The sequence below is a fragment of the Triturus cristatus genome, chromosome 3_1 (assembly GCF_964204655.1).
Source record: "Triturus cristatus chromosome 3_1, aTriCri1.1, whole genome shotgun sequence".
Lineage (NCBI taxonomy): Eukaryota > Metazoa > Chordata > Amphibia > Caudata > Salamandridae > Triturus > Triturus cristatus.
In genome coordinates, this window is record NC_140583.1 from 257,250,154 (window position 1) to 257,272,377 (window position 22,224).

General features: G+C 44.1%; 1 long non-coding RNA gene across 1 annotated transcript in view; it reads left to right on the plus strand.

Moving 5' to 3' along the window:
• Positions 1 to 22,224, plus strand: part of LOC146860058 (uncharacterized) — a 51,961-nt gene that overhangs the window by 24,021 nt on the left and 5,716 nt on the right. The gene's annotated exons all lie outside the window — the stretch shown is intronic.

A 22,224-nucleotide genomic window follows, 5' to 3' on the forward strand; every position in this document is an offset into this window, starting at 1 on the left:
CAGACCTTAAAAAATATGGTACAGTGTTGGAGCCAAATACTCGTGCAGAGCATAACATTTTCCCACCATCAGAATTAGGACCAGCGTGCTTGTATTTATGAGTATAATTTTGGACTGCCTTAGTGCTGGTGGCGCCTGCCGCCTGGTGCAGCAATCTTTTTTGTCGCTCCCCTCCCCCCATGACCTCCTCCTCAAATTCTCTCAGGTGTACTTACCATCTGCTTATTTTTACAAAGAGCGTATAAGATATTATTGACATATTTATGAGTTTCTATGGACCGTAGTTTTTGAAATCGCTGATTGTAAAGTCCTCTATTTTCAGGAATATTTTCCCCTCTCAGGAAGAGGAGTTCACATATATGCTACCTTATTCATAGTTTACATATTTGTCTTATAGTAATATGAGATGGCCCACACATTATCATAACAACCTATGTCTATTTCTCCCTTCTCACTGTGCCACTGGATTCAAGCCAGCCTGGCTGAAGAAGAGTGACATACCCTGAAACCGGTCCCAGGATGCTGTTTCCGGTCCAGGGAGGACCTGGCCTGGCAGTTCGGTCTGGACTGTTCTCATGGGGCACAGGGTCAAGACTGATTTGCATGTGGCTGGGTCCAAACTGGGGTGGCGTAGTGGGCAAAAGAACGATGGATTTAACCCAGCTCTTTTGACTGGGGGAGAATGTTTGCATTGTCAGTATTCCGTCCATCATTTGTTTGTTGTAGCACTTTTCGCCCTAAGTGGGATGGGTATGCCCAAACGTGGGTCGCTTGCTCACTGTGCCACTGGATTCAAGCTAGCCTGGCTGAAGAAGGGTTGCATACCCTGAAACCGGTCCCAGAATGCTTGTTTCCGGTCCAGGGAGGATCTGGCCTGGCAGTTCGGTCTGGACTGTTCCCATGGGGCACAGGGTCAAGACTGATTTGCATATGGCTGGGTCAGCATAGTGGGCAAAAGAACGATGGATTTAACCCAGATCTTTTGACTGGGGGAGAATGTTTGCATTGTCAGCATTCTGTCCATCATTTGTTTGTTGTAACACTTTTCACCCTAAGTTGGATGGGTATGCCCAGACGTGGGTCCCTTGCTCACTGTGTTACTCGATTCAAGCTAGGCTGGCTGAAGAAGGGTGACATACCCTGAAACCAGTCCCAGGATGCTTGTTTCCGGTCCAGGGGGGACCTGGCCTGGCAGTTCGTTGTGGGCAAAAGAACGATGGATTTAACCCAGATCTTTTGACTGGGGGAGAATGTTTGCATTGTCAGCATTCCGTCCATCATTTGTTTGATGTAACATATTTCTCCCTTGCAGCATTTTTTTTAGAATGATGATGTATACTATAAAGTTGAACCCTGCATAGGTCATTATCAACCCCTTTTGAGGAAACTGATTTTAATCTATTCCTAGTTCTGTTTGGATTTTCTATAATAGGTATGTACAGAGGCGCTACTAGAGCCAAATTTCGGGGGGGGCTAAGAATTTTTTTTGGGGGGGGCTGAATCTTTTAAGCCATAGGCAGAGTGGAGCTGCAGGGGCTCTTAGAAGGGGTGAAACAACAGTGAGGCCTCATTAACATGCAAATGGTCTTTTAAAGACCTGTGAAGTGCTCGGGTGCGGCTGTGTGTGCGCCGGGAAGCTGTCTCATCCCGGGCTGCCACACACGACGGGGGGGGCTGAAGCCCTGTGAGTCCAATGGGTGTTGCGCGCCTGGGTATGTATGCTTTGTTTAATAGCCTCGGAGTGCTCTCCTCTTCCACATTTGGTTGTTGGCTAATTAGTTCTTTCATTCATTTCTGTGGTATTCTCTGGCCGAAGGGACTCATTCTTCTGTGCAGTTGTACTCATTTGTGTGAGACAGCAAGTCTTGTTTGCATATGTGTGTGGAGAGCATGTTTAGTAGTTATTTTCCATTTTCCATTTATTTTCATTATTTTTTATTCTTTATTTCTCACTATTTTTTTTTCTTCTCCATACACACTCTAAAGGTGGAGGTTACTTGGTATGCACCATATTCATCACCGTCCTATATACATGGATGTTGGTATTGGTTTGCTTTTATGTTGATGTTATATTGTTGTCTGTGAAGTGTGTCATAGTTCCCAGGACACAAGCTCTATCTGATATGGGGTTTTGACAGTTGCCTTTTTAATTTAATTCTGTAAATTGAGCCTCATTTATTCCTATATAATCTACAGCGGGTAATCACCCAAGGCTGCTCCCCCTTGTGCCTTTTTGTAGTCTTGTCCTTGTTACGCCGAGAAGAAGGTGGTTGACTGCATTTGGTTTCACACCGAATCGCGCGTCGGCGTTAACAAAGTGGGGACTGGAAGATTATGTGATTGAAGAAAAATACAAGCGACATCAAGAAGATCTTTGATTTAAAAAGTTGATAATCATAATTTTTACGGAAAGCTATTGATGACTCAAGTCATATATTAGAATACACTGGCTATAAAAAGATGGTGCATGATATCATGCACAATAATTGATGTTAGTGACTAATATGGATTTGAGTACTGTGATACTTTTATCGGCTTCCTTACTTTCTTTCTGCGGTGCCCTACATGATGTTTTATTATACTGTGACAGTGGCAACTCCTCCGGCTGAGGCAGAGGAGCAACGCCCCACTGCTTTTCAGCAGTAGAAAAAAGGAAAAATAAAATGATAATAACATGTAATTAATATAATTTTGATTTTCCTTACTTAGGCAGTTTTGGTGCAGGGGGGCTAGGGGGCCTGGCTGTTTCCCAGCCAGCAGGGGGAGGAGTGGTTCATGCACTTAAATACCCATGACTGTCTGGCCGTCCACCTTGGGCCAGCCAATCAGTCATGCGCACTTTGCATGTTCTCCACCGGACTGAATTGCACAGCCTGGGTAGAGAACATACCCAGGACCTCAGTCTCTGTCTGGGCACCGAACCACGGCGCTCAGACTAATTATGACACTGCTGTCATGGTGACAGCAGAGTCGTGATTGGCTTAGGAGAGCCTTGGTGCTTCCTGCTTCCGGAGGAGAGACGACGCAGAAGGAGAGACGAAGAGATGGCAGCCCTGTAGAGGAGGTGAGCGGGATTGTTATGTTTTTATGTTCACATCCCCCAACCCACCTGGCACCTCAGTTCTGTACCAGCCGCCGCTCTGCTGTGACATGTTGGTTACAATTGATGTATGCTTGAGGAATGATTGTGCTATCCATGAAGGTGTGCTGAACGCATATTAATTTTTGTGGAGAAGGGCTGGTATAGCCATGTTGACATAAGTGTGAGTATATTGTGTCAGATCAATATTTGTTGTTACAGACTTACTATTTTCCTCTAGAGATGAGAAAAATATGTGGTTGATAGAAGAAAATGCTGAAAAGAAAAAATAATGAATAGAAAGTAGTGAGAGAAAATATATGTATGCTTTTTTATCATATATTTTTTGGGCTCAATGTATATGCTTTAAATAATGATATATTTCTGGATGTATTCAGTTGTTATGATATGGAGTTCTGGTGGTTATTGTGTTTTGTCCTACTCACACTATACTATGAAATAGTGGGTGACTTCCCTCGCCTCCGAAACACTTAATGAGAGCCTTCACCTAACCCCGGACTAGGAGTTAGTGAGCTCGACTAAAAAAGAGTTACTGAGTGCGTTGACCTAAATGCGGACTGCGACTTAGTGAGTGCCTTTCTATACATAGAAAACACTTATTGAATGCCTTGACCTAAATCCAGACTATGTGTTCGTGAGCGCCTTCCTTTACCTAGAAAACACTGAATAAGCGTATTGACTTAACTCTGTAATTCGGATTTAGGGCAGGGGTCTTCAAATTTTTTGATGCCGCACCCCCCAGTGAAAAAATTAAACTCATCGGGACCCCCCTCAGAATTTTTCCCAATTGTTTTATTAAATTGGCAATGTTTAAATATGTCTTGACTTATTTTATACATGAGACATATTTAAACATTGCAGTTAAATTCTGATACCGTTTTAAAAACTCAACCAAATACATGATTGCCAAACAAACTTTTCTGGTCAGGCAAGCCTTACTACTCGTGATAGTATTCAGTGTGATTATTAAAAATGAGATTGGGAGTTTTGAAGAATATTTGTAGCCCCTTCCCTTCTGACACATACTCTTAGCTAGAATATAAATGATAAAAGATGTTAGTGATGGGTCATTACAGAGCAGCTTACTCCCGCTCATTCCCCCCCCCCCCACTTAAAACAAAGCACTGCTATCAGCATAATGCTTCTTTTAACGCCCGCACCCCCCTACCCTCGCGGGATCACTTGAGGACTCCCTAGAGGTGTCTGCCCCCCAGTTTGAAGATCCCTGAATTAGATAGTTTCTCTTACCTTGAAAGCACTTACTGAGTGCTTTGTCCTAAACAGTGACTATGATGAGTTAGTGGGTGCCTTCCTTCACTTAGAAAACACATATTGAGTGCCCTAACCTTACCGACGACCATGAGATGGTGCGTGCGTGAGTGCCTTCCCTCTCCTCCAAAACACATATTTATTAAATACTTTAACTTTACTCCAATCTATGACCTCTAGGAAACTCCTTCTGGGTTATGTCATGAGTTATCAGCATAACTTCGGACTAGGACTTGGCAAGTTCCTTTTCTTACCACAGAAAAACTTACCGTATGCCTCACCAGACCTTACCTAGTGTGTTGCTTGATAGAAGCTCCACTCTTCAGCTAGCAAGGGCTGCGAGACATCTGTAGGGCCGTGAATACAATACAGACTTTGTTGACTTTGATTTACTGTTGTTGCCCACTCCAAGACTGTGAGATGTTGGTGCCTTATCTCATCCACAAATCTTTTAGCACTGATTTCCAATCACAGGGCCAGCTTTAGGGCAGTGCGACCTGTGCGGCCCCACTGGGTGCTGACCTGGAGGGGGGTGGCCTGACCTCAGGTGGGGCGCTGTGTTTAACAATAACTTACAATTTAAAAACAGTTCCTTGTGCGTCCAAATTTCAGGCAGCAATACAAATGTCAAGATAACTCTTTTGATTAATGTTCCTGCTAGAAAGATTGGAGTTTTTTCTAGTGGCAGTTTTCACTCCTCAGAAAGTAGGGCAGAGGGTTAATATGCCTGCTGCAAAGAACAAATCTGGATTTAGAGTGGATAGCTGAGTGGATTCGTAAACCCAGCCTTTATCAGTGCTTTAAAACAAATTAAATGTATGAGAGAGAGTGGCTATGGGGAGATGAGGGGCCCTTTTGCCGAATGGTAGTGAGCAATCTGAGGAGGTCATGGGGGGGGGGGGCTATAAAAGATTCTCTCACCAGGTGGCACGGCGGCAAAGCTAGCCCTGTTCAGTCACCTGTAGGACAGTGAACTCAAGGTCGTCATTATCCACAGATTGATCCACTCGAGGGACCCCTGCTGAGGCAATTACTGGAGTTGAGATTTTTCATCCAAATGAACCTAACAGGGTAATACTTGGATCTGAAGTCCAATAGGTTACAGCCATTGGCATCTGTGGCTGTGGACTTTCAATGTCTTACCTGTCCAATCAGGTGCTATGAAGGATCGTGCAACATCATCCCCACAGACCACATACACTTTGCACTTGTATGCTGAGAAACGCTGTGGACACAATATCAATTATGGAAATACCTGTATTGTTTCTATTGCCAATATCTCAGAAACACCGAAACACATAATGCACATGAGATTCTGTCCGGGTTCCAAGTGTTAGATGAGGAGGGGCCTGGGCCATAACACTGAAACAAGCATTGGCGAAGGAATCGGTCATACTTCGGCAAGCCTGCTATGTTTTTACAATTTTTTGGGCTCACATATGCAGTATGCATTAAAAAAACATGGCCAACTGCAAAAATAAATGTAATAATATAGGAAATTAAAGCAGAAATTAAAGAAGAGATTCGCCTTCTTGCCCTGACACTGAAGGGCACTTCTTTTAGGTGGATATGCACATGTGCAAGAGCTTGACCCATTCGGAGTGAAGACCAATAAAGGCTTAAGTAGTCTGAACTATTGTCTCACACTGTAGGCAGGAGTGAACAGAAGCAAATTGTGAATGACATTGGAACAGACTAATCAAATCAAATCAATCTTTATTCGGACGCCTGAGAGGCAACCATAAAAGCACATAAAAACACATTTAGCAATGACATCTTCAAAGTTTACGGCGTAGAAGAACAGAAATACTAATACAAACATATGTATAAAAGGTGCATTGCCAGTGGAATAGTCTGGAATAATATAGGTGTATTAGCATGTAGTTTGTAAAGACTGAAGAATAAAATAACATGTCACAAATTCTGCCTGTGCCTCACTATCAATTTTAAGAAAATGACAATCTGTTTGGCAAACAGTTCTGTGTCCAATAGTTGAATAACAAGGAAAGCAGGGCGACATCTACGTAAACCCCAGATTTTCAAAATCGGGATTAACCACTGCTTTCTCAATTCCTGGTGAAATTTACAAAACAATACTGTATGCAGTGTGGATTGAGAGGAGGTCATATCACAAGGACATGGCTGGAGATGTTTTTCCCAAGTTTTAGATGTAGGGAAAGTAACCAAATGGTGGAAAACATTTAATCTTAGCCTTGTTAGAAGAAATCTCTCATAGTCCGTAAAATTAAATGTCAAATAAGGCTGAATTGTGAGAGTTGTTTGGGTCAATAAAGAGTATTGTACTGTAGGTTTATGGGCTTCGTTGACTAACCTCAGAGATTCTAGCTGAGTAAGGCACAGCTTTTTAAATTGCTTCCTAGGAATTTCAGCAATTTTCAGCGGGGAAAGGTAGTAGTGTGTCATACCCAAAACGCCTAAGAAACTCTTTACATAAGAGATCCATCTAACCTTATGTGCTCTATCTAGGCCAATACAATCTTTAATAAATCCTTGAGTAAAGGTAGTAACTTTGGAAGTCCAGATGCGGTGCCATAGTAGCAGGGGTTGAATCTTTATCAGATCTGATACAAATGGCAGCCCTGCTTCTAAGTGGCATACATAGGTCGAAGTGGTCCGCGGGACTGCCAAAAGAAAACGTAGAAACCTGTTTTCTACCTTTTGGACCTCTTCCATATTCGCATAGCCCCAAACACCAGCCCCATAGATTACACTGCCGATACATTTTGCCCTGTAAATGTCCAGGAGTTCGACAGTAGGTCGTCTACCTAGTTTGCTAGCGAAACTAACCAACGCGGCTGTTGTTCTAGCGAAAGTGAGTGTTCTAGACTCAATGGCACTTTTCCAGGAGTGTTTTTGGTTGAAAACAATACCCAGATATGGATACGTGTTAGTGCTCTCTAGTTTTTGGTGATCTACAAAAAAGGTCATTTTATTCCTTTTCAATGACCCGAGAGACATTACAAATGTTTTTTTAATATTGATCCTCAGGTCCAAGTTCTCCATAAATGAGTGATATTTTGCTAAGGAGCGCTGCAGTTCAAGCGGGGTTCGCGCTAGTATTACTGCGTCATCCGCATAGAGTAGAGCCGGTATAGGACGATGATCTACAGCGGGGAGGTCCTTAGCCCCAAGTAATATGGCTTTCTCCGAACCATTTGTGTATAAATTAAATAAAAATGGGGCCAGGACACATCCCTGTCTAACACCGCGCTCCACTCTAAACGATTTTGTCGCTTCGCCCCGCAAACCATATCTCACGCAGGCTGTAACATCTGAGTAGAGTCAGCGCAAGAAAAGTATTAGGAGCTCCTCTATTCCCATGTTCTCTAGGATGTTCCACAGCTTAGTATGATTGACACAGTCGAATGCTGCGGAAAGGTCGACATATGCCAGATAGAGGGCCCCTCCTTTAGCACTAACATATTTGTCTGTCAACAGGGAAAGGTTAAGGGCTTGCTCTGTTGTTCCCAAACCCTCGCGGAACCCATACTGTGGAAATTAAAGCAGAAATTAAAGAAGAGATTCGCCTTCTTGCCCTGACACTGAAGGGCACTTCTTTTTAGGTGGATATGCACATGTGCAAGAGCTTGACCCATTCGGAGTGAAGACCAATAAAGGCTTAAGTAGTCTGAACCACTGTCTCACACTGTAGGCAGGAGTGAACAGAAGCAAATTGTGAATGACATTGGAAAAGACTAATGAAGAGGGCTGACAGAAAGCCCCTCTATGCCCATAAATATCTATGTATTTTTGTATTTGTATGTATTATGATTATGAATTTTGGGGAAATTATAAGGATCGCAAACCTGCTAAAACTATCTATAGTCTAGACCTAAAAAAAAAAAATGTTATGTTGATTATTGAAAGTGTAGCAGATCACTGAAAATAAACGCCCCCTAACGATTAGGATAGTCCACATGACGATTGGGGTAGGGTAAAACATTCTTTCGAATGCTCCTAAGGACTATCGAGGAGCCGAGAAAACACGAGTTTGATCTTGAGAAATATAATTATTAGTAGTTATCTAAGATACAAATAGATACTGTTATCTAAAACAAAGTCCGTTCATATGAAAGTTTATCCAGAAAAAATATCCCCTTACCGAACACTTTGCCTTCGCTTACGTGAATTACATACATGCCAACATTTTAGAAGAGGAAAGGGGGAGTTCTAAAATAAGAATCGGGAAAATGTATTCTCCCCCCTCCCCCACTGCCTTCTATAGAAGTAAAGGGAATTTCAGGTGGGGAAGGGAGGGAGGGGGGGGGGGGGCAGTCATAATTAATTTTCTTGGCTTCAATCATCGGGAGTATTGAAATGTACGGAATTAGGCAGTGACGTAATTCACCTATATCTTAAAAGAACTGGTAACTTCCCGTCTCTACGGGACTTCTATGACGCAGCTCCTCTCCCCGCTCCTGAGGGAGTGGCACCGGACGGGTGTCTGGGCATTTCTATACTATGCAGGTGATGCACGCCTACGAGAACCGCAACCCCCACCCCCCACGCACACGTTTTCAGAATTGGCTCTTGGTTAGTGGTCTTGAAATGCCAGTCCGGCCCTTGCTGTGGACACCGGGTCCTAATCTAGGATCAGATCCATATCTATTGAGGTGAACCGGTTCCACTGTCTGCATCTTTCTGAGACGCCCCAGTCACGTGACGCGGTCGATTGTTACTGATAAGAGGAAGAGGGCGAGTTTCAGTCAGATGCGTGGGAAATAAGACTAGCCGGGAGAACTGGAATCACAGAAACAGAGCGCCAAGCTGCCGCATTTCTCGCATTCCCCCTACTCACCACTCCTAGTAACCAGCTGGGTATCTCACCACCTCAAGCAGCCATGTGACTGAACTCCCACTGACACCAGGGTGTGGCTCCGAAGGAGTCCTGTGGCAGGCGTCTGCCTAGGGTCACCACCAAGCGGGCGGGGGCCCCCACTAACCAGGGCAGCATATGTACGATGCAAAGTTTGACACATAATGCCTCCATGACGAACAGTAAAGGCCTACCTCAAAGGAGGTGCTGTGAAGCGGGTCTGGGTACACTACAACACAGTTATATTAAAATTAAAATAGACGTGCTAGGGTTGTGACTACTCAACACTTTTTAATAACTCAAGAATATATCATTTTTTTGTAGCCCTACAAAAACATTTCTGCCATTTCTAAACGTTGTCATTAACAGATGTGAATACAAAACAATAAGGAACGCTCAATGTGGCACAGCACAGCCATAAAAATCAGCGCCTCTGACTACGGCGATAAAGATTGCAATCAGTGAACGATCGCAAAGAATTGATCAGCCAAATCTTGCAATCAGAGCACAAGTCCTGAAAAGTGTAGGAGGGGGACGAACGAAGTTGGGCAGCATTCAAGTAACTTCATGGCCCGTGACATTCACGGCACATGACATTACAGAAACTGACATCATGAGAAGTGGCATCAGATCTTAAGACCTCACTCATATGTTCATTTGAGCGCATTACAATATGTAACAAATGAGATTTTGCATCGGGGTTGTGCCAAAAAGTGACGCAACCCAGATGCAAAATCCGGGCCTCAACGTATACATTGAGGGCCTCATTTATGAAAACTGTTGCATGAAAATAACGACGCAACAGTTTTCACTGCGGCCTCCTTGCAACACCATGGATGCGCCGTATTTAATGTACGACGCTCCACGACGCAAGGAGTTACAGATACATCAGCATTACTGACGTATCTGTAGGCGCAAAAGTGACGCATTGCTGGGGTATGTCTGAAAACAGTTGCAACTCCAGCAACGTGTCTTTCCACATGGGGCAAGCCCCATGTGAAAGGGCCTGCATCCGTCTTACACCTGCTGTGAGGCAGGCGTAAGATATTGACGAAGTAGCGTCCTAGAAGTGTCGCAATGAAATCTCATAGATTTCACTGCACCACTCCTATGACCCTTCATTTTGGGGAGGACGCCCACCCTGCACACATTATACCTGATGCAGGTATAATGTAGCACAGACATTTACAATGTATTACTTTGTAAATATGGCGCATTATTTACGCCACTGCTGCATCACAAAAAGTGACCCAACGGCAGCGTAAAAGTGTTGCAGGCCTTCATAAATAAGGCCCTTATTTTTTAAATCCCTGCCACAAAGAAATTGCCAACAAGGCGAAACATGGCAGTAAATCTGTTCTGCTTAATTGGTTGCAAAGTCTGCATTAAAAAAATTCTTATGGGGTTAAGGCACCTGCTGCAGAGATCTTTGTGTTTTAACGAAATCTAAGGGAATAATTATAATGGTAAGATAACTCTGGAGGTTAACATATTTGCTGGAGAGTTCTGTGTTTTTTTCTAGACCCAGTTTTGAATCAAAGTAGCATAAAGGGTTAATATGTCCCTTGCAAAGCACATTATATAACAGGCAGATGACAGATTTTAATTTATTTGAATGGGTAAGTGGGTTACTGCTTTTAACACAGAGATCCTTTTGTTATTTGCAGTTCATAAATTGTACTCCTTCAAATATAGCACAGTGAGGTATGAAAGACGTGGCGCCTACATCTTGTAACACTCACTGTCTTATGTAACACATCCTACACATTGATTTGCACACATATGATTTATTGTCAATGTATAATGTGTACATGTGATGTAAAGCGCTCTGACACCCCACATTGGGATGAGTAGCGCTAAAGCCCCAGAAAAAAACTAAAACAAAATTGAAGCATTGAAATTGTTAGGGCCTATTTTTGATCTCGGCGGACGGGTTACTTCATCACAACTTGGGTTATAAATAGGATTTATATTTCAGCGGACGGGATAGCCATTACCGTTGTCACAGAGTAACCCGCCTGCCGTGATCTAAATCAGCCCCTTAATTGTCTTAAAACTGGGTCAGACCAACACATCTGACAGTGGTACAGTGTGTGCAGATCTCTTCTAATCAGGGACTGAACAAAGTCAAAGGCATGCCACTCTTCAGTAACTGTGACTAAGCTGTGGGCCTTTATTTCCCCTCCATTACATTTAGGTGGGAGGCTCCCAATAGCTCCCAGCCTGGAGACTCCAACTAAAGGAGGCCTGGTAGCCCCTTAACCTGCTGTAATCTGATAAGGCCCTTCCCACCTGCAAATTGCTGCTTGAAATGAAAGCAGACTACCTGTAGGTGCTGCTGAATGTGTCCCTGTGTTTGAAAATTACACAGGGACAAGTTTAATACATTTCTGGGGCCCAACCTCATGGCAGGGTAGACGGTGTCCACTCTGTGAAAAGAATGGGTAGACGCCGCCATCTTCTTGTGTGTACCCTGACCTTGTACCCGGCCTGCAATGAAAATCACTAACACAACAATGCTGGTATGGAACTATTGGTTAAATACGTTTGTAAATAATGCAAAGATTTTTTCAATCACTAGCTGTCTCAGTCAATACTCTACAAATCGGACAATTAACCATACATACTCCTGCTAAAATGAAGTTGCTTTGTAATGTAGTGTTCGCAAACACCTACTTCAGTAATTGAGCAAATGGATTATTGACAGAATATTGCAACCAAAAAATATCTCGTGGACAGACTATCATGTCAAAAATATTGAGGCCCAAAATATCGGGAAGGCAAGTCAATTCAATTCATTTCAAAAACTTTATTCTATATGTGTAAAACAACCATAACAGTGTACATAGATAAAAAGCTGAATACATTGCTCATTAATAGTTTCAAATTGTAATAAATAATACAGTGCGACACTTGGTTTACAACATAGAGCCAACGTTAATCATGTCTAAAAACACTTAAAATATTTAAGAGGGGTTCAGTCTCCATTTAAAATCCTTGTAGGGTCATCACTGTGTCAGTACAACAATACTTTTGTGTATATTATTTGCATTTGTAATATAAAGTGCTACATTAAGACAAACCCTAGCACTATTTAGTTCGGACAAGTATTTCAAGGCAGCAATATGCGATCTATTGCCATACGCAAGCAAAAGTGGTTTTGAGTAGTAACTTCTAAAACTAGAATTAAAACCACAAAACAGCATAAAGTGCACAGTGCTCTGCTTACTCTGGCTATCACATGGGCAAGGAGTCAAATCCAGGGGACACCTTTTCATGTTAGGGAAGGCAACTAGATGGTGGGCAATTCCCAGTCTAAATCTAACCAGTACAAAACGGTGCGTAAGATTAGGAATATAAATTAAGTTATCTTGACAGCCCTCTGTTAAAGTAAGTGTTAAGTAAAACTTAACTGTTGATTTCCTTCTCTCACAATCCAACCAGACTTCCCTCTTGTGATTCATAAAGGTTTCTCTGATGGACAACTTGCTAAGTGATATTGCCGATGGAGGGTTAGTCCAGACTGACATCATGAATAATTTTACTGTACAAAGAATTAATATAGCTTAACCAGGGAATGGCAACACATTGTCCAGAGTAAAACAATCTAAAATGATAGACTTTGTAAAAGTCGTTTCGACCTTGGACCATATGGAACGCCAAAGCAGCAAGGGACGAAGTGTAACTATGTCTGTGAGGTACTGGAGCCCTACTTCTCTATGAATGATCTTGGAAGAAGACGAGGTGGACAGACTAAGAAGGCGTTTGTGAAAGCTGTTTTCCTCTGTCTGAAGTGCTTTACTATTGTGGCAGCCCCTTGCTCCTGCCCCATATGTTGCAGTGGATAAAACCCTTGCCTTATAAATTGCTGTCATCTCCTTAACCGGCCTATAACCCAGCTTAGATGAAAATCTAAAAATTCCATGGGTGCTTCTGTTCATTTGGCTCCTAACATTAATGATTTCACGGGACCAAGAGCCGTTACCTGAAAATGTAATTCCCAGGTAGCAGAAAGTATCAACAGAGGCCCCCAGCAACTCATCCATAAAAAATGTTCTACATTGTTTGTCCCCTGACCCACAAACCATAGTGTAAGTTTTGCTTTTGTTGATAATCAATTTTCTAGCAGCAATAAAATCCCTACAGGTATTCATTAAATGTTGCAACCTCACCGGAGTCCTGGCCAGCATGACAGCATCATCTGCGTACAAGAGCATTGGTATGGGGCGCCCAGCCACTTGTGGGGCATCGGCATGCACAGTTTGTTTGTAGGATTTGGTCCACCTCGTTTATAAACAAAAAAAATAACAAAGGGGCGAGTACACAGCCTTGATGAATGCCTTCTTTGACTGCAAAGTTTTTGGTATATTCACCTTGAGGACCATAGCGTACTTTAGTCACCAGATTTGTATATAATCGTGCCAGAAAGCAGATAATTGGCTTAGGCGCCCCCATAGTGAGCAGAGTGGTTCAAAGGATAGTGTGGTCTACTAGGTCGCTAGTGCTGCTCAAGTCAGCAAACCAGAGGTATAGTCTTCCGCCTTTGGCACGTGTATACTTGCCTATAAGTAGATTCAGGTTCACATATTGCTCAAGGGTCCCAACACCTTTCCTAAAACTAAACTGTGCCGGTGAAAGTATTGAGCAGTCCCAAGCCCATTCTTCTAATCTTTTGAGCAGGATTTTGTTCATCACCTTCGCAGATGAGTCTAGCAAGGAAATTGGCCAGTAATTCTTGGGATCTAATTTATTACCCTTCTTAAAGATGGGGACTATAATAGATGTACCCCATGTAGGCAGAATCGTTATCATCTCAGCCATGTCAAAAATTCTGGTTAGGAATTGGACGCATAAATCAACATCTACTGGGGACCCAACTGGACCTGAGGTCTTGACCCCTTTACTTTCCTTCAAGGCCCATGACACTTCTTGTATCATAATGTCCAGAGATAACAGGCGCCATATCAACTATTCCTGGTCTTGAATGGTCACTGTTAGAACTGGGGACTTCCCTGCTTGGGGCGATAGAAGCAGGACGCGGGCCCGCTACCGCAGGTACACCCTCCTGTTCTATGCCTTCCTGACCCCAGGGGGATCCATTGGTTAGAACTCCCTGGGCCAACTAAGCTACTCCACTGATACTTCCTGGCAGTTCAGGGTCCCCTAGGGGTGCTTGTCCCTTGCCAACTCCAGGCAGGGTTACTCTGGTGACTTCTAGGGAACCCAGCCCTTCTGGCTGGGCCCTGACCCATGGGTTTTCCTACTGGGGAACACTCCCTCTCAACCTTTTGTCTAGAATTCTGGGCCTGCTACTTAGGAATGGCACCCACAAACTTCAGGACCGTGGGGAGATCTGGTTACAGACGCCCCACGACCTCCTGGTGCCTGGTGTTCTTCCTCGCACAGCTGGCAAGTAGGCTCTAGACCTCCAACCGGGCGCTCTCCTAAGGAACCCTCCAGCCTCTGGGGTGGGGCTGCGGACCCCCGGGGACGCCGCTCCCGCTCCCTCCCTTTCCTTTGAGACAGAGTGCTAGCCTGCACACACCCCACTTCTCTGGGACTTGACTGCGCCAATCTGCCCTTCTTCCCTCCCACGGGACCGGAAGATGTCTGAGTCGCTGCTGGGATTCCCCTTTAGCGCCTCTCCAGACACTCTGTCCCTTAACCAGAGGTCTGTCTCTGGTGCAAGCTCCTGGGAATCAAAGAGCTCGCACTCTAACATGTGTTGGCGCAACTCTGAAAAATGATTACTGAGCCGGGGCTCCCTGGGGCCCAAATTGAGTAATCCCTTTAAATCATTCCCCATGCTAACCATCACCCAATCATCCAGTGCATGTGTGTACTCATCCACCCCCCCATCCAAAGGCCTGGATTCCAGTTTCTTGAAGTTCCTGAATTTCTGCCTGTACTGTTCAGGAGTGAGCCCATACCTGAGGCATGAAGCCTCCTTCATAATGGCGTAGGTCAGGGTTCCCGCCCTCTCTAAGGGTGGTAAAACATCCCTCCCAGAAGCCTCAAAGTGTTTCCATAGGCCCGCCCCCAATGGTTCTCAGGCACCTCGTTCATCCTCAGTGCGATGTCATATGCCGTGAACCACGCATAAATATCATCACCCCTTTGGTAATCTCGCACTAAGTCTTTGGGAATGTACACCTAAACCGCTGGCACTGGCTGTGCGCTGCCACCATTCGAACTGGACTCCACCGGTTTAGCATTAATGTCCAGTTCCCTCATGCTTAACTCATGAGCTAAGAGTGTCTTCTCTTCCAAGGCAAGAGCGTTCTTGCTCTCCTCTGCTCGCTTTTCACTTTCAATGAGCAGCTTTTTCTCCTCTGCTTCAGCCTTAAGTTTTAAAACCTCCAACTCATGCTCTCTGACCCTTTGGTTTTCCTCCAGCTCCTCTGGGGAAAAGCTCCTCCCTGAATGGTTACTACCAGCTCCTGAGGCTGGTCCTTCCACCAGCAAATCCTGTGGAACAAATCCATTCCCTGGGTCATCCTCATCCACCTCAGCATCAACGGTCTCCCGAGCCTCTTTGGCATCCCGCCAGGCCCTCAAGGCTGTTTGTAGCTCCTCCTTCTTGGCGCTACTTTTCATGGGACATCCCAAAGCTCTGCAGAACTGCCTTAATTGATCAACTTTGTAGGTAAGCAATGCCTCAATGTCGAATTCCAATTCTGCAGCCTCACTGGCTACTTGACTCCTTTGCGACATGATGTGTGGCTTAAAGGTCGCTCAAAAATCAAAAACACAATATGTTGTTGCGTCGTGGTCTGCGCTAAAACTAGGGATGTACACCAATCACTGTGAGTCAGTTTCAAATACACGTTCAAATCTCCAACCGCTGCCCACCAATGTTAGAACTGGGGGTCACTAGTTGGCTGAGGTAGGTACCTTAGTACAAATAGGGACCCTTGATTCTAGTCAGGGTAAGGAGGGACACACTCTTAGATAACCCCTGCTCATCCCCTGGTAGCTTGGCACGAGCAGCCAGGCTTATCTCCAAGGCAATGTGTAAAGTATTTGCAACCAGACTCCCAGTAACACAGTGATAACACCACAAATGGACACCACACTGGTTTCATAAAAATAGCGGTATCTTTATAAAAAGGAATACGATGAGACCCAACCATAGAAATCCAACATATGCGTATTCGTAATATTTCGCTTTGCCGGTTATTAGGCCAGCAATCACTTGTAGGTTCTTGCGGTATTAATGAGCAATTCACGATCTCTAATGCAGTCCTAATGCAATGCTATGCAGTTCATAATGTAGTAATAAGACAGTCCTTAATGCAAGAATCAGGCAGTTCGTAATGCAAGAATAATGCGGTTTGTAATGCAAAAATCAGGCAGTTCGTAATGCAAGAATAATGTGGTTCGTAATGCAATAATAATGCGGTTCGTAATGCAAAAATCAGGCAGTTCGTAATGCAAGAATAAAGCGGTAAGCCAATATGCGCGGTCAACTCGGGCACCACTAGGCCCCAACAGCAGAGACAACGGTCATAAGCTTAAAGGGGTGGCCCCGATACTGCTGGGCAGGAACAGGCCGCTCGGGGACTCAGCTTATCTAACGCGGTGCAGGGGGAGAGAGATCGGAGCACTCCTGTACTCCTCCTGCACGCCTCCCCTGGCCATACATGCTTGCGACTTCCGACCGGAGTCCAAGTCTTACCTGGGGGGGTGCTGCCTCTCTCTCTCTCTCCACTCATTGGACGTCCTGCTGGGCGATCCCGATTCCGTTGCACCTCTGTTGCTAGGCGACGCTGTAGCTGGACGGGTTACTGCGCTGCCTTTCGACGAACAATAATCACGACCCCTTTCACCTTGTAGCTTCCTTAGCTTCAAGAAATCCTTTAGCACTTTGCAGGTCAAGCCGGCGGCGGCGATCTTTACTCACAGCCTCAGTTACGATGACGGCTCGGGCCACGAACAGCAATGCAGCAGCGTGGACGATGTTTCACACTGCGGGGGCATTGCAGTCACGGGGCACCTCATAAACAGCACCACGGACCACACGGCAGTCTCAGGCGTTCAAAAAGTACATGCACACAGCGTTGCTGAGACACACTTGGAAACATTTATGTTCCTGAGTTTCCACAACAGGGGATCAGCTCTCCTCGGGCCCTTGGAGACAAGTTACTTCAGGACACAGCACACCGCAAAGTCCTCTCAAGCAGGGGGACACAGCACATAGCAAATTCCCTTGTGCTCTCCTCAGTCAAATCAGCAAACTGCAGGCCAGCCCCAGAACACACAGCAAGGGCAGTCCTTCTCTTCAGCTGTTCTTCTTTGGCAGAGGTTCCTCTTGATCACAAATTAGTTTCAATCCTTTTTCAGAATGGATTTCAGTCTTAAGTTCAGGGGTTTCAGCTCTTACATTTATACCCCTAAATGCCTTTGAAGTCTTTGTGTTCAGGGGGCTCTGACCCCGGTCCAAACCAGACCTGGGTGTCTTCCTGCCAGTGCACACCCCCTGCCTTTGATAGTCAGGGTCTGGTGCCCAGACGCTCAGTAGGAGATGGAGCCATCCTCTGGGGGCAGCAACACAGCCCTCTTCACATCCAGGGGGCTACTCCTCCCACAACATCAAACGCAGGCCAGCCTGTTGCTGTCTCACCTACTACTCCTTGGGGTCAGGACACTTCCCAGACCCTGTCACATCCAAACCCAGACAGGCAATACACAACCAAGCAGAGGCACACAGGATGGTTTAAGTCAAGAAACCAGCCACTTCTAATAGTGTGGTTTCTAAACAAACAATTCAGAAACCATCTTCACAAAAAGATGTGTTATTAAATTCTGAGTTCAGGCACACTAAACTCCATCTCTCCATTTTATTCCTATGGGAAGATATGCTGGAAACATGGGACACAGCATTCCCCATTCTGTCAATATAATACAATTGTGGTCACTCAGGCCTGGACGGTCAACCCTTGGTATGGTGCACCACTTGCATGCATTAGCAGATATTAGGGTATGGTCAGAATTCCTCCCTATGAAAGTTGGAATGGAGTTCCCATTGCTATCGCATGCACATTTTAGAAGATGTAAATCGAACTTGGTAATCAGGGTATTCAATTGGTCACCATAGTCATTGTGGGAGAAGTGTAGATAACCAATCCCAGCATCATCAGTGACCCCATATACCCGTGTAATAGAGTGTGGGCATAGGTGAATATTAAAATCGCCGGCCCAAATTAATATAAAGCTATTCGTGATGGAATGGAGTAAAGTCTCCAGTCCCCCTTCAAGGGCTAAAGTCACCTTACCCAGAGTATTGTTAAAAACATTGTTGTAAAAATCGACCAAAACTATGTCCTGGACTCCCCTAAATGTTATTCATAGAATTAATGAATGAGGGCCTATTATTGTTTTTCTCTTTATGTTTAACGGGAGCCTGTTCGATATAAGGACCATAATCCCCCCTTTTGCCCTTACTGATGTAGATGGCTCGGGCTCCAACCAATGAGTTGAAAACCCCTCAAAATAAACAGACTTAGTACACCAAGTTTCTTGGATACGTAACATGTCCTGGTCACTTATAAAATCCATCCATGGTTGGAGTGAGGGTTATGCTGGGGCAAGGTGGTTAGCTGTTGGTCCTATTCTGCTCATCTGAGGCACAGAGGGCTGAAAGCGCCTATAGAAAAAACCCAAGGGCTGTATTGACGTGTTCTGTTTGATTTGGAGGTAACGTACCACCCCAGTTAGAAGTAGAACACCCTTAGCCCACCTTGGTTCCCTGAAGTTAATTATAATGCAATCCCCTGTACAAAGTTTTCTCAGGGGACCAATCCGACTCACTCTCCTTGTAAAGAGGATTTTGTCGGCATCCCCTACCAGGTAGTGGCAATTTTTATTGAGCCAATGAACCACTCTGTTCCTTAGTGAGTCGTAAGATTCAATTTGGCCCGGACGTTATTGAAGAGCATTGACTGTGACTGCCATATAGGGGCAGCATTCTGGAGTTAAATTAATGGTAACCTGGGCATCTGTTACATTGGCCTCTGTTACATTGACAGTACTTTCCTCCACTGGTATAGAGGCTTGTGTGGTATCTCTATGTGTCAGATGCGCATTATTTACATTAAGTATCCTGGGCTGTTGCTGTATTAGGGATATAGGGAATCACTTGTGCTTCAAGGAAATCCTGTAAAGCCAACGACTCAGATTTGCATTTAAATGGATCTATTCTCAGGGAAGGAAAGTCAAAATAGGTAAGTATATATCTATGTACCTTGAATATATATATATATATATATATATATGTATATATATATATATCACTTAAAAAACCATAGGTTTCACACATGTTATAGTTAGGTGGATATTTCACTCGCAAAAAACCAATGAAATTCCCCCGTTATAGTTAGTTCAGATAACTATAACTCGCGCGACCGCAATCCACTGCTGATGACGTCACATATTACATCACTCATGACATGGTCAGTGGCATCACTCATGACATCACTGATGACATCATCCTTGTGATAGAGTGGCGGCCGCGCGAGTTTTTATAGTGAATTTGCAAGGTTTTTTAAATGCTAATTCCTAACTATAACGTGTGTGAAACCTAAGGTTTTTTCAGTGAATTTGTACGGTTTTTTAAATGCTAAGTTATATATGTATTATTATTTTTTTTATATATTTATTTATTTTACAATAAACTACGTATTACATTTTTTTGTTTTTTTGTTTTTGTTTTGTTGGTTTTTCACCGCGCACCCCGCGATTTTTAAAAAAAAAATTAAAATGTTTTTTTCTGCCTTCGGGGTCCTTCAGGGACCCCCTGACAAAGGCTAGGGGGTCAGGAACTCTCTACCTTGCCCCCTTTTCACGTTCGCCACCTTCCTTTTTCACTCTCGCACTGAAAACAAACAAAATGGCGGCCGACACTTCCTGATTTCGACCGATTCGAACGTTGACTAACATGTAACCACCAATCAGAATTACGCTCGCGCACGTTAGGGTGCTCGCACGGGGTGCGCACGGTGCACGGCTATAGATATGTATGTGCTTTTAACTGCAATTTTCTCAGGAACTACTGAACAGATTGACTCCATATATGCAAAAGGCACATCCCTGAGCTGAGGACTACCTCTCTGCCAAATTTCAAGTAATTCTGTTCAGCCGTTCGGACTGTACCTTGGACTAAAGGTCCCTATGGAAAATTGCATGGGGAAAACGTGTTTTGGGACCCCCCTTTTTTCTCAGCCCCCACTTGACGAATCCCCTCGAGACTTTCAGGGTAGGAGCGGAGCGGAGCGCCCCACCTATTTTGAAAATTTCGCGAGGATTCGTCAACCGGCGCCAAAGTTATTCCAAATAGAATGTTGCGGATTTCCTATGGAAACATGGTCCTAACTATAACTATCTACTGGCGACCGCCAGTAGATAATATCGCCAAGGTACATATAGGTGGAGTCATATACAGTAAAAATGTGCTTACCTATAGAAACTTACAGTCACAATATTTTTGTCCTTGATATTCTTGACACAATATGATGTCCCATGACATTTTTGTTTCCAATATTCTGTGTAAATACCGAACAAAGCAAGAACAAGGGCAAATGACTGATAGTGATCTTAGTAAACTGCTAAAAAGAACAGTGCATATGTTATAAATAGATGTTTACTGGCGCTCGGAATGCAATACTACCTATTGGATATAGGGTTAGTAGTGTCACTCACCCACAAAGGGAATATCCCCCTACCTTGGTGCCCTAGGGGACTGGGACAGTGACTGTATACTCAAGCGGGCATCGATCTTGATGATGGCACTGGCATAATATTGTCTGAACCACAGAAACGGTTGCAGGCCCAAAGGCAAAAAACCCACAAAGATCTCTCTTGATCCGGTTGTCTGCCATGCCAACTGGCTGCTGGACTACCACAACCGCAGAAGGGTCAAACAAAGAATACGAACATTAAAAGGTGATACAGAAAGGGTATATGCTTGCAGGGGACTTCAGGTTTCTACCTAATCAAGAGAGATTTGGCGGCACTCAAATCAGATTCTGGATTCACTAACAGCAGCAGGGTCGGGTATGTCTGGGTCAAAGATAACTTTGACCAAGTTGAAAGAAAAGCTCACTTTAAAAAAGCTCCAGCTTATGTGTCCAAGTTCAGGCAGTTGGCAATGGCCCACTGTCAGTGCATCCTCCAGTTTTCATCATCAGAGAGGAGTCTGGGAAGGTCACCTCCCCAGAATGCAAGGTGTTGCTCTCTTGGGAAACCTAGCTTCTTGACAGCCATATAAACAAAGAACTAACAGTGGAAGCAGTAGGATGTCTAGCTGTTCTCTGTAGGCACCATCTGTCCTATATGTTGCAACTAACATTCTTACAGAAGTAAATGGTCACTGCACAATAGATTAGGCTACTAGTTGAGGGGTGAGTACCCACCTCAAGTAATATTCACTGTCCTTGTCTGGATGGCCCCTGAAAGTCACTAAATTAACCTGGGCTCAACCCCCTGGTAGTTATGCACAGAGCAGATAGGCTTATCTTTGAGGCAAGATGCAAAGTAGTCATACACTGCTAAAACAGAAAGGTATAAATGCAAACAATTAAAAATCCCCAAACTAGTAAAAGTTAGAAAAATGAAATGACACAAAAACGACAAAAGTTCAATAAGGAGAATTGGAGATATGAATGTAGTGACATGTGATTATTGAAAAATTACTCTTTCTGCAGGGTCACCTCAGATTCTTTTGCCTTTTTGTTCAACTCTGTTGTTGCTGGCTGTTGAACTGTGTGCACCTTACCCCTGCTAACTAGTGGTAAAGTTCATGTGCACCTCATTTCAGCATGGTAAAACCAGTTTACACGAATAACCTTTCAAAAGAATCCCTTTTTGACAGGTCCAAACCTTCCTTTAACATATTAATAAGTCAACCATTAGTAGGCCTTGTTGCCCATACGGCAGGGTGCATGGTATTTAAAAGTAGAACATGTAAATTTTTAATGCTAAACATGTCCTTACAGTTCAAGTATTATTTAAATTGCCAGGC